Source organism: Magallana gigas, chromosome 7 (assembly GCF_963853765.1).
Source record: "Magallana gigas chromosome 7, xbMagGiga1.1, whole genome shotgun sequence".
Taxonomy (NCBI): domain Eukaryota; kingdom Metazoa; phylum Mollusca; class Bivalvia; order Ostreida; family Ostreidae; genus Magallana; species Magallana gigas.
This window is the reverse complement of record NC_088859.1, coordinates 52,558,852-52,573,956: the sequence shown is the minus strand read 5'-3', so window position 1 is coordinate 52,573,956 and position 15,105 is coordinate 52,558,852.

Below are 15,105 nucleotides of genomic sequence, written 5' to 3'. Positions count from 1 at the left end.
AAATAAAAATTCTGATTCACATTCTATTACGGTATATTTTTAGAGTTTGATTTAGCTTATCAAATTAAATAAATGAGGAATTAATATTTTTATGTTGTTATACTGTAAATTAAAAATTCTTTTTGATTTTTTTATTGAACGTTTCATTATTTACAAATTATTCGAGTATCTTAATTACCATCATTTAATATTTAAAAAAACCAAAGTTGAATACTATAATAGATAAAAAATATACTATAAAATATGTAAAACAGAAGCGATAACTGACACTTGAATAAAAAAAAAATGCCCAAACGCATTAAAATTCTGGAATGTTTTATCTTTATTTATGGTCTGTTGATAAAATCGATCTTGAAATCCATGAAAAGATGATTTTTGTTCTCTAGTATTGGGCAAAGTTTTGGAATATCATTCATCCACAGGTGATGGGCAATCGCATGTTTCCTCAGAGATCTGAGGGGGTGGGGGTGTCAACAAAACATCTGTATCGGATCTACCTCCAATTCAATGTCGTTAACTGTTATTTAGTTATATATTTCCCGAGTATAACACTGTTTGAACAATCCGCTGTTATTTCTGTATAGCATGATCCTGGGTCAAGAGGACAAAGTAGCACATGGATAATCTAAGCCACCGTAATTTTTCTATGTATTCAAACTTACCGACTTATGCTAAAACACATCTAATATTGTAATGAAAACATAATTTAGGCATAAAAAAAATATCATATCTGTTTTCTGTTTTATTCATTATTTTACAAGTTATAACATTATTAATTGTGAGGATAAATAATCATGACTTAAGATTCACGTAAAATAAAGTTTATGGATTGACATCGTAACAAAGCGTTCTTGAAAATTACAACCGCAATTTGTCAAAATAGATAAAATCAGCTATAATAGTTCATTTCTGACTCTTATAACAAATCTCGATCAAAATTCTATACAAGACATTTTCCGAGGGGTAACTTACAAGAGAAACTCCAGAATTATCTCTCAGGAATTGATCCTGAATCATCAAAACAAGGCATACTAAACTATGTCGCAAGCAAAGGTATTAATATAACCCACATCGTCTTGTTTTCCGGTCGCTCTCATCGGTCGCAATTGGCAGCAAATGTTAGCAGCATAACCGGTGTTTGTGCGTGACCCCCCCCCCCCTTTTCCCCGTGTAGAACCTCCCCTCTTTTTTGTGTATATATGTAAATACTTATGCTTTGTCTTATAATTAAATGTGTTGGGTGTATGTATAATTGTATGTTCTGAAATAATCCTCAGATGAGGGAAATAAAGTATGAATGAATGAAGGAATGCAGACGTAATAGTAGAGACCATCTGTGTCCATTCACGGTCAAATTTAATTCCTGCTTCTCTGTCCGTTCTGTTTATTAAAAAGAAGAGTTGAGTTGAACATATTTTATTGACTAATGCCAAAAGGATTGGACACAAGTTCCAAAAACTTAGAATGTCCTCTCCTTGTACATAATATATTACAATGCCATACAATGCCAGTTAAAAAGAAATTAGAATAGCTTGTCTCTTCAATGTTCGAGAAAAATCATTATGCTTTATCCTGCGATAGAAATTCCTCAAAAAATACCTAAGTAGACTCTAACTCAGCTTTCTTTCTCTTTGCTTTAAAATTTCCAACCACTCTGTGACTTCAAAGGAAGTGGTACTATTCCGCCAAGCTTCAACCCTTTTTTTCAATTAAACAAGTGAATGTTCTTTACTGTTTCACTTTAAAATAATAAAAACGTGTTGTCTTGTCAAAAGTAGTGTCATAGTCATTGATTAAGAATATTGCAACATTGTTGAACTATTTTACGTCATGTTAATTCAAGCAGCTTTCTATGTCATCACAAAAATAAAGTATGGAGCAATGTAATCGTCATAATTTACAACAAATGTGAATATAAGAAGCGATGTATCATTTTGGGTGTATATCGGGATATATTTACATTGTCCAGTGTCTTTGCCTGCGATGACACTACGTATCGATTTTGTACTATATAACCCATAAAGCCAAATTGATGCGCCAGCGGGGTTTGCTTATTTATATTAAAATATTTAATCGTACGATGGTTTAAAATTATGTAACTATAAGTAATAAGGAAACATTCTTTGAATATTATGAGGTGATAATTTCTGTCGGGCGTGATCAAATATATCATAAAGCCCTTCGGGCTTTATTGGATTTGATCACGCCCCGACCGAAATTATTACCTCATAATACTCAAAGAATGATTCCTTATTCCTTATATAAATACGGGTTGCTACGTGATCTTCCATAAAGCCCTACTGGCTTTATGGGATTTGATCACGTGACCAAACTGTATTTATATCCCGATACACTCTAAAAATGATACCTTTTTTCTAAGATTAAAAAAAAAACCATATTGTTTAAGCTTGACTTGTTTTTGCTAGGTAAAGGAACTCCAAAAATAGGCACGACCACCGGTCCATTCGAACACGTGATCACAGGTATTGCTATTGATTTAATTTTTTGATCAAATTTAAGGAGCCTTGCTGAATATTTTATTCTTTGCATGACAAAAATTGCAAAGATCAAATGAATATTTTCTTCTTAAATTGCAAAGAAAAAAACAAAACAAAATGTTCATGTATTTAAAATTTAATTTCTATAGTGGTATTGTTTTTACCAATCTAATTGAAAATTCACCTAATGGAGACACAACTTTTGTTTTTCTTTTTTTCACAAACTAATTCAGAATGACTATAAACTTTTGTTAATCCTTTCATTATAATTCCTCTATCATTATATTCTTATCCATGTGTATGAAACATGTTTTGTTTATATCATCAAAGTACTGAATTACTGACGGGAGTTGATTTTATCGATTATCTTTTATTCAAAATCAACGATATGTGAATTTGCATGGCAAGTAGTATCAGTAATCGAAATATTTCTGAGAAATTGTATGGATCCAGGCAAGATTGAACTCTTGTCTTGTTCAACCAAACGCTCGGCTGTCTCCGTTTATCTCCGACAAGCAAGAGAGACTCTGTTTTGTCGGATATTAACGGAAACAGCCAAGCGTCTGGTTGAACGAGACTACATTGAACTCTAGCGTAGGAATACATACGACTTTTAAAAAATATCTAAACTGTTTGTACAATTTAAAATCTTATTATTTTCATGGTATTAATAAATAAGTTTTCGTGAAAAACAATGCTTCAGAATACATAGCATCGAATTTATCGATTATTTTCAAGAACTAAGTGTTGTCAGCGGTATTGATTTGTGCTTAGGTCCAAACACTGTTTCACTTTCGCTTTGCCCGAGTAAGTGCATATGAGAGTTGCATGATTAAAAGCAAATTTCAATAAACGACATAGAATCCTGTTTAAATTGGATAAATGACATCATTTATTCCTTAATGGCACCAAGACTAGGGCGCGTACAAAGAAATGCCTTGTTGTGTCCGTTATTTAAAAAAAAAATAACTATAATTTTTATCAATATTTCAATATTAATAAAAACGCTATTCGTTAGAATAAATAAAAAAGTCCGAGGTTTCTGTTTTGAAAATCCCTTTTCATCTAGTTAGGTCGAAATACACAGTTTAAAATAAAAAGTAGACGGGGATTTTGCATGGAAAATAATATTAAAGTACCCGGATGTTAAAGTTGAAAAAGTGTGCAAGGTTTTTCAAAAAGTTTAGAATGGATCAAATGTGTCAGATTTTTTTCATCATAATATTTGTGAGAAATCTGTTTTTGTTTTTCTGTCGATTTCTTAAATTAAAAAGGAGATGTCAATACAAAGATATCAGTTTAAACAATATGATATTTTATTTCAAAATGAAATAGGACCGGACAGCAGGCATGGCCTAGTTTTCGTCATCTCCCTACAAACAAGATACAAATATCACCACCCTCCCATTTATCTTTTGATAAATCATCAAAAGGTAGCAAAAACAACAACCTGGGGTATTTGTTTTTAAATTCCCATTTTCACAAACTTTTATTTAATGTACTATCAAATTATTTGCTATCGTGAAAACTCTAGAATTACATATGTACGAGAAATGTCTGCATGCATATGCTACCCCCCGCCCCTCCCCCCGCATCACTAACCGCTGGTTTAATAATTAATTTCCATGCATAAAAAATTGCTTGTAGTATTTGACCTTTTTTTCTCCCTCGAATTGGCTTATGTATATAATTATAATAAGAAATTGCCAAAAAAAAAAATTCTTGATGAAATCAAAGAAATTAAATTATTTCATCACACAATCCCTACCCCTCCAAAAATGAACGAACACTAACAAACAAACAAGCAAACGCAAGCAAGCAAAAAATAAAAATTAAATTAAATTAAAACTAGATGCTGTCATTAGACAGTAATACCCGCACCATGTATTTGCCCCTAAATAACACTGTTTTGTACCAGTTTAATTAAAAATGAAGGCTACATGCAAACTCCGGTAATACATTTAAAAATTATAATTTTCATAACTGAAGGATGAGATCCCTGCCCACATGATAATACACATCGTGACATGAGCAGCACTTTATGTGCAATTTGGGGTAGAACTGTTTGCAGTGAATTTTCAGTTAATCAATAATCTTAACATTTTATGTCATAGGAAGTATAATGGTCTATATAATTATTACAAACAAAATTAAAATTTAAATTATGCCCCCTCCCCGTGGCGGTTGCCGGTTTTAGATTTGCTTCTGTGTGCCTACATGAACATCATCGTGTGCAGAGATTTAGAGAAGGGGTGGGAGTGAGGGGTCCAGACCCCCCCCCCCCCCCCCTCCCCATGAAAATTCGTAATTACCAAAAATACACCTTGGACCCCAATGCTCTTACAGACATGTAAACGCTCTAACCCATTGCGCTTCAATGTTAGGTAACATTATTTTTGGGGTAAATATTTAATGAATATTCAACATACTTTATTGTTTATCTCAATAGGAAGTATACATGTACATCACAATATGCAGGTGTCCTGCACCACCTTAAAGCTGTTATTTACCTAATAAAATAGTGCAAGTGGATTTGAAGAATAGTTCATAAAAATACATGCATGTTACAAATGACTGATCTTTGTCTGAAGTTACGTACACAACACAGGTTTGCATGTCTCATTAGCGGGTACTAGTTTTACCCAGCTCTTCGATTAGATGGGTTCACGTGTATACATACATGGGTGTTGCTAAAACGCGGAACGGAAAACGGAACGGAAGGAAAACGGAAAATCTTATCTAATGTTATTTACCTCATAGATTTGTTAAGTATGCTAAAACGATATACTTTATGTACCTTTTTAATTTTTTTTGAAAGATTAGCAATATTAGATTATTTATTCAAGAGTATTTATTTCCTCAAAATTAACAGTACATGCATTGACCACTATATTCTGTCCCAAAATATCCTCGATTCACTTTTTGCTGTATATTTATATATACCTCAGGGTTCAAGCGATTCTCTTTTAGAAGCATTAAACATTCTCATTATTCTTTCTTTAAAACGTCCTCTCTAGCTTATCAGCTGGTATAAATACACGGCTAAAAATAAAGAAGTCTACGGGGTTTGCATTTTAACATACCCGGATGATAGTGTTGAAAAATTGTGCAAGGTCTTCTGAGTGACTTCCAAATGGAGAAAAGGTGTCAACATTTTCCATTATAAATCGTCCAAATGTGCTGCATGAATATTTTGGGATCGACAGACTATAGTCCCAATATATAATCGGAAAATCAAACCAGGCAACGTCTAGAGCTCTCTATTCGGATCATATGTATATAGCTGCTGGAATAAACAACTGCATGCTTTGTAATGCAAACGTAACAAAATTGCATTGCTAAAAATACTAGTTTCACAAATTCCTAGTTTCACAAATTACCGGGTATTTTAATGTTTACTGTATTTTAATTTTTTAATGTCGTCAGTCCTACAGTTTTTTTCTTCCATCTCAATGATACTGTATCGTCTGTATGATAAAAGATCGTCTAGAACACCGAAAATTCAATTTTGATGTAAGTATATACATGTACATCATATTTGAAAATAATATAAAAATACTCAAAACACGCATAAAACGCTTTCACTAACTGCGTACGTTACGCTAATGTGCCAGCAATACCATATAAGAGAAATAAGTAAAAAGTTATAGCTAATTTGCTCGTTTAATCATGTTAATGTTTCACAATTCGTATACATTTGATTTTTCCGTTTCGTACTCAACTAAAGCCGAATGAATACAATGCTATAATTGATAGACATTTATATGAATATTAATAAGATAGCAACATGTTGATAATCATTCATTAGATATAAATAAAAGATACAAAGTAAATCGTTTCTGGCCAGTCTATACCCTTTTTAAGCGATAAACGTGATGATATTTTCCATTCCGTTCCGTTTTCCGTTCCGCGTTTTAGCAACACCCATACATACATGTCTGTGTTTTCCGTATGCAGAAAAGGATTACGGTAGTTAAGATCAGCTAAAGGAATTCATTATTGTGTTTTAATTGGATTATCATTATGATGTTGACCAATTTAGGTAAGCATAATACATTTAGTAGCAGTAGCACAATATAATAAGATGCCAGCATTGGATTCCTGCCAGCATACATACGCATGTATATAAGTTCTACTTTCACTTTCTAAATGTAATCTCCCTTTGACAGCATACTGTATCATCATCTTTTAATATTTAAGTAAGCTTATCATCGTTACCTATCCTATCGCATTTGTAAAGTTTCTGTCATTTTAGTTGCAAAAGTTATTTTTTTCATTTGTCAGACTGCATGCACTGTTGAGTTGACCCCATATTGACCCTGTATAAACAATTTCTTATTAAATTTGTGTATTACATATGTAAGTAAGTGTAGACACTTATATTTTTTATATGAGTAATAATAGGAAGGAAGGAGTATTTCTTTCTTAATGTATTATAATGCATCAAATACAATGTAGGTCATGACCTTATGGGACTGTTCTGACCCCACGAAACAGGAAAATACAAAATATATCTTCTAAAGTCATTATGATGCATCAACTGGTGTAAAGTACATTAATGACCCCAGGTGTTGTCTTTAAACCTCCCCCCCCCCCCCCCCCCCCCCCCCCCCCCCCGCCTTTATAAAATAGGAAATGATATGATACACTGTATATTTTGTTAACTTCTGAGATCTGAGATCCTCATCCCTAAACCGTTTAATTTAATTTTGCTCTTTGTGTCATTGCGCGTAAAATTGTATTGTAAGATTATGCCCCCTTGGAGACACCCTGACATTTTAGAACTAGAAATAATAATGTATTTTATCTTTTTCATATGTTATACAGTAGTGTTTGATCCATGTGGGTAATTCCTAGCCTAATGATGTCACTGCTTTGTTTAGGAGACTTTACAATTGCCCCAAATAGGTGAATACACATGGCAGTGATGCATATAACATTTTGTTTATAAATCTTAAAAATTGAATTAAGCAATTTCCAAAATGTTAATGTGAATCACGAGAGAAAAAGCAATCAAGAAATGATTTAAAATTTGCTACTGTACACATGTAAGAATGTATTAAGAAGACTGAATCTTTATAAGCAGGTTAGATTGGCCGGGTGGGGGTGGGGAGGGGGGGGGGGTGAATGTGGAGTATAAACACTTATAATTTGAATCATTTATTGTTATTAATTAATTTTAACTTGTCAATGAATACTACTTATTGATCCCAAGGTAGAAATATGACCTCTGATCGTATCTCAATAGATCATTTGTCAATTATGCAAGGTGTAATGTAATTTTTTTTAAGAATAACATTTTTTACCAGTTTATAAAAGTTTTTAGACACCCAAATTATATTTTGATTTTAATAGATTATTGGACAAGGAAGGGGGGGGGGGGGAGAGAACAGTTTATATTTGAGTTTGTTTGGGAGTGGGGGTTCCAAGTCATATATTTGACAATTTTTTAATGTAATTTAAAATAAGACTAAGCCATACTACAGTCATGAACATGAATAGTATAGAACAAAACACAAACTAATACATGTACATGTATATATACATAGGAAGTATTACAAAACAGATGATTGATCTATAATTTAATTCTGGTTGTAATGCGGCATTTGATTGGATAGAAAAATTTAGTTAAATTTGTATAACCTGGTTTGCACGTCACAAGACACGTCACAATGCACCAACGTACTAATTCACTTGACGTTACGTTTGAATTTTGAACAGATTTATATCATTTTTAAAAGTAAAACGGACTCAATTTGTACAGCAAACTCCAGAAAATTAAATTATAAGGAATGAACTCAATATCTACCCAAGTTATACTCGTATAACCTGGGTTGGAGCAATTTACGCTTTTTTATAATCCGCTTCGCGGATTATAAAGCGTAAATTACCCCAACCCAGGTTATACGAGTATAACTTGGGTAGACATTGAGTTCATTTCTTAAATATCTGGGTTCTTAAATTGAATCATATATCATGTACATATTATATTATTGTTTCTTTGTTCAAGGCATTTAAGATGGTATGTAGGTCATGATCCCAAGTGCTCTTCCTGAAATTATCAAATATCATAAAAACCATTGAGATCCCCACCTTAATTCAAAGATATTATTCCTCATTAGGTCATGCAGGCGCATCAGATCATTATGGCATGTAAGTCATGACCCTAAGGGGTCATCCTGACCCCCTTAGAATCAGAAATTGTCAATTATCTTTAAATTATTGATGTTTGATGATCCTATCTCTATTTAATCTTTATTAATTATTAAGTCTCCTGAATGAAGTTTGGAGACTTATTGTTTTTGTACGGTTCTTAATACATGTATATATTTTTCATCTTCTTTTTCTTCTTTCCCGCTCTGAACTTGTTTCTCAGAGATGGCTGAACACAATTGTACAAAACTCTAGGATATGATAGGCCTGCAAATCTAGTTGTGCACCCTGGTTTGATTTTTCTCATCTTGGGTTAGACAACCACTTTTTGGGGGAGGGGGGGAGGGGGGTGTCAAAAGGGTGTGGGGTCTAACATTGAACCTTGTAGGAAGAATCATAGACTCTATTGTAAATGGTAATTTGAAAACGGACAAAGATAATAATATAGGGTTTTCATAATCATATATTGGCTGTTACCGGCAATATATAGGGTTTATTAGATCTGACCCCTGGGGTCATCCCCACCCCCCCCCCCCCCCCCACAGGAATTTGAAATTACCATATATCTCAGAAACTGTTATAATCATGACCCCTAAACCATATATATTCATGTTTCTGATGTCAAGGGGCATCAAATGTTATGTAGGTCATGGGGCCTGTGGGTGGTCCTGACGCCCTCAAACAGCAAGTCCCTTAATATCTTCAAAACAGTTGAGATCCTCACCCTTAAACCATATATATTCTTGTTCCTTGTGTCAAGGGGCATCAAACGGTATGTAGGTCATGGGCCCCGGGGTTGGTCATGACCCCTCTTGAACAGGAAGTGCACGAATATCTCGAAAACGGTTGAGATCCCCACCCCTTAACTATATATATTCTTGATCCTTAAAGGGCATCAAAAGGTATTTACCGGTAGGTAATGGGCCTCAGGGTTAAATTTAATTTTTCAAAACCATAATGCACATCTATGGAACAGTTCCTTTCATATCCCAAGATATGATGTGTCTATCCATTAAATCATAAAAGGAGTTCTAGGATCTATGTTTTTTTTTAAGTGATAAACGTCAATTTTCTGCTACATTTTGACTCCCTGGATGAAATTTAAATTTTGAAAACCTTACTGCAAATCTATAGAACAGTCCTTATCATATCCCAAGATATGATTGTCTATCCATTAAATCATTAGAGGAGCTCTTGGATCAATGTTTGTTTTTTTAGTGATAAACGTCAATTTTCTGCTACTATTTGACTCCAAGGATGAAATTTAAATTTTTAAAACCTTATTGCACATCTATAGGACAGCCCCAATTATATCCCAAGAGATGACGTAGCTACTCCAAAAGTTGTAAGAGGAGTTCTGGGAACCATATTTTTTTTGCCAAAAAACGTCATTTTTTGTTGCCCACTGATCCCCTTAATTAAAAAAAAAATTCTGGAACCTGATCATGCCTCAATATGACACCCCCAATCATATTCTAGAAGATCATTTGGCTACTGCTTAAAAAAAATGACGTTTTTTAAACCAGTTTTTTTGTAAAAAAACGTCATTTTTTAGCCATTAAATGACCCCCAGGACAAAATTGAAAATTCCGAAACCTTATTGCGCATCTATAGGATACCCTAAAACATATTCCAAAAGATGATTTGTCTACTTTTGAAAATGTAGGAGGAGTTCGAGGAAGAAGGTTTTTTGTGAAAAAACGTCATTTTTTACCAATTATTTGACCCCCAGGACTAACAGAGAATTTTTGAAACCTTTTTACAAAACAACATGATACCCCAAATCAAACTCCAAGAGTTCAGTTTGCTGGTTTATAAGATGTAAGAGCAGTTTGAGAAAGTAAAACGTGACAGACGGACGGACGGACGGACGGACGGACGGAACAGGGTAACAACAATATACCCGAACTTTCTTTAGAAAGTGCGGGTATAAAAAACACACACCCCAAAACCAAAACAAACAAATTGATAAGATTATGAATTGAGAACAGTTCATTAAGACTGTGATCCTTTGACGAGTGCGGAGAGGTGAGACCACCACTAGGTTAATGGCGGGAGTGTATGCCGTGATAATGTAAATGATCTCAAATAACTAGCGATGTCATGATAACCTGCTGTCCCATAAGGAATTTTATTCATATTTCTGTACTAGTTATAATTTTTCTTGCGTCCCAAAACAATAATAAATATACAGACCATAGATTTGCTACTAAATAAAATGAAACGTTCTCTATAAGTTAGGACATATTCTTCAGGTAAGAAATGTTTCAGCGAGCGTAGCGCCCAATTTGCGTGATATGCATTAATTTATTTTTCCAATACATGTATACATGTACTTGTTCAAAATTTACAAAAGTTGACAAAGTCTTAAACGTTGTATTCCGCGACTTTTTACTTAGATAACTGTTCAGATGTTGACCTTACGATGTGTTTTATGCAATACTTAAAAGTCTTTGATTGAAGCTTCACCTCTTTCTTTGCCATATTTTCAGTATTTCGTTGAATATTATCAAATGACCATGGATTTGTACAAATGTACAAAAAAGTACCAATGATTTGTTGTCAATGTTTCACACCTTCTTACATCATTTATCGCTCTATAAATAAAGCAAACCAAAAATAAAATCAATTGACAATTTTGATACTATTGAAAGCAATAAAAAAGGAAACATTTATGGGATTGCGGTGAATGTGTAAAATAAAAGGATATTGTCAAATACTTTGGGTTTTTAGATATAGAAATCAATCATGCTAAATGAGAGATAAAGTGTCTTTCATAATAGTTTCACGCCTCAAAAACCCCCAGCACTTTTACGTTGTATTTTGGCCAATTTACCGTCGACATATATTTGTAATATAATGTCAATGTCACACTACAGAAATACCTAATGATGGAATATCTTAAGCGATCTCTCTCTCTCTCTCTCTCTCTCTCTCTCTCTCTCTCTCTCTCTGTCGGCCGAGACACGGCTTCATTGACCGTGTCTGACATTGGACAATAATTATGCCATAACTTAATAATTGAATGTATCGGAGTCATAATGCCTTCACTTACATTGAATGATAGAGAATATGGCAAAACGTTGTTGATATAATATGTCTTATGTCTAAACCGGCACATAAAATGATAGAACTGGGTCAACGATGACCTGTCCCGTCTCCATGCCAACACCTTGCCGTGCATATTGTGCACAATTAATAACCGATGGTCGTCTGTTCTCAGCCCTGTCTGTCACTGATAGGTCGATTGACAGTTATATGGGCAACACTATTGAATTCTCATTTCTATTCACCATTTCCTAAAAGAATATCAAACGCTCACTCTAAGGACAACTTTCATCGGTATATTGTTTTTACTTATCAGCATTTTTAAAACAAAGACTAGTATTCTAAAAAACAAAAACAGGCCCTTTTATGAATAACTGACTCTTATGAGATTTGAAGTTAAGTAGGAAAAAACATCCTTATTAAAGTAAAAAATATGTCAAATGTCCAGTACGGAGAAATTTAAGAGATTGTCGAGCAAGTTCAGAATCCTTTATTTTTGCGGGTTACAAACTAATTGATTTTACGGTAGTAACTTTTTCAAATCTCCCACCTGATCAAAAACATAATCACCAAAATAATAAAAAGCATACGATGTACAAATATTACCATCGCAGAGTTTTAAAAATTAAAATTTAATTTAAATTTGCAAATAACCTTCTATCTAAACGTTGAACATGTCTAAGCATTGCTTTACAAAGAGGTTAAAATTGTTACCTTATGAATTATAATAAAAGTGATAAGTGTAAAAAATGTTTACCACATTTTTAGGGCTAATTGTTACGTGATAGACAGATAAAGAGGCAACGAACACGAAAGAATCTTTAGCTAACGACAGTGTCCTGACCACGTGATCAATAATAAATGACGCCAGGATCTACTTATGTTAATTTCTAAATTAATCATATAATTATTGGTTTTAAATATAGCAAATGAATTAGTTTCTATAAAAAGATATTTTGGATGAATTCCATAGACACGTTTACAAAGTGACGCTTTATCATCGTTATTATCCATGTCTAAAATGATATGTCATAATTTGTTTTAACCGCGACCACTTAGCTTTGTATTAAAAAAATTGTGCGAGGGTTTATATTTATATATATATATATATATATATATATATATATATATATATATATATATATATATATATATATATATATATATATATATATTACTTTAGTCCTACAATCATGTAAGGACACACACACACACTCTCTCTCCCCTCTATCTCCCCCCCCCTCTCTCTCTCTCTCTCTCTCTCTCTCTCTCTCTCTCTCTCTCTCTCTCTCTCTCTCTCTCTCTCTTCTCTCTCTCTCAACTGAAAAAAATTGCTTTTCAAGAATTCCAAGTATCTTCAGAGATTGCATCGCCTGACAAGTTGATTTTCGCAAAACCAGTTTTTGTGGTTGAATGTAATTAGTATTAAAACCGTCGATTAAGTCATTGTATTTATCATTACAGGCAATTCATTTCACAGCAATACACTATCAATTCTGTTCATAATCACTTTGTTTTTGAGAAATGTGAAAATAGACAATTTTTTTTATTCATAATAGATATCAATAATTTTTGTCTGGTTTCCACAGGAAATAGAGGCTGTGCGACTAGAATGGAGTTTTATTCATGGCCGGTATATTGATGTGTAATAGAGCTTGATATCCGACAAATCATCATTATTTCACAGAGATATGTCTCCAAATATACGTAGCAAATCCATATTTCTTTTGACGATTACAAATTTGGCTTTGATTGGAAGAGTTAATTATTTTGTTTTAAATTCGAGTAGGATTGAGACATTATCGTCCGATTCCTGATAATATGATTATTGATAACGCAATTAATTTCAGATATTATACGCTGTGAAATGGAAAGCGTAAATTGTATATCAAAAGAAAAGGCTGATCAGGGATCATTCTGACATCGCTACTAATTTATTTGGTGCCAGATCAAAAGGGGCTAAAGAATATTAGTGTATGTCGAGTTGGTAAATGTAGCTTGTAATTTCACGGCCCTGTTTGCGATTAGCAAGCTTGTTCCCTTAAGCTAGCAGGGACCTGTTAAAGTGTCATATTGTTTCACACATCATTTGATTTGATTGTCCATTTTCTTCATTTATCTTAAAAACTACATTATCGATGAAATATTACGCAAACCACCCGATATAATGCGTGTTTTCACACAAATTGGCCTAAAAATTTCGGTCTGGATTTTTCAAAGGTGTTCTACACTGACGATAAAGATTTATTTTTTTAATAAGTCTCCTAGCAATCAACATTTTGTATCAAATTTAGTTGTAAAGGACTTTCAAGATCAATTTTATTATCAAGGATTTCAATGCTAGTGAAAGGCGGATATAAATCGGTCCACTTAAAAACAAAAGTAATTTGATTAAATATTTAAACGATATCTATATGAAATCATTTTTAAATGAATGTTTACTACTGAAGATGAAATTGTAATGGATTTTTATTTGATTAGTAATCCGTGAAGCATTAAGCAACAATTAGATATATCCTCCTCGTGAAGAATAGCATGATCCAAGTAAATACAATTCATTTACAAGAACAGAACTCGATGTTACTTTGTCATTCAATTTTCTTCCGTTATCAAATAGTGCTTAATGCACGGTAAATTTGGACAATTTGATGACACTTTCTGAAGAGGTACACTCGATGCTGTGGTTCCTTATAACCAGCAGTTGAACCGGAAGACGGTCCCCCAACAGCCCGTGTCAGCGAGTGACCATGTTTGCTTAATTTTGAGTGATCAAAAGAGCTTTCTAAATAACCTTACTTCAGTGCCCTCTTATTGAACCGGTACCTCCCCATCGACAATACCTCATTGAAGACTATCTGCAAAACAAACCTTTCTCTTGTTTCTAAATTTTTGTCTAATTTGCAAGGTGGACCATGTTAACCGCGGGCGCAGAGTTTTATCTGCCAGCGGTGTATTTAGTATAACCCGTTATATGAGAGAGTGAATTCCAGACCCTCTGAACCGCTATCTGATACAGAATTAATCCTATCTTAGATTTGTGTTTTCTATCACATTCTGCCTACAAGGGGTTATCCCTTGTAGGCAGGGCCTCGTGTTTAACAAGCGTTGGCCTTTTTGCCTTATCTGTGAAAATTTCCCTTAAAACCAACGTATGTTTCCCTCGCTTTCCACAAATATTTAATTATATCGCCTTCAGAATATTAGAACTGATTTCTATTTAGATAGACATATTTCGCTTTCAGCTGGCAAACACACTAATCGAATTTACTAAATATTTTGGAAGCCTGTAGATTATTTTTCAGAGATAAAATATTTTATTAGGGCATAGGGTAAAATAGAAAAAAAAATCATGCTAAAGAAATTATTCGATTAAGATAACTTTATAAAAAACCTTGAACACATTTGA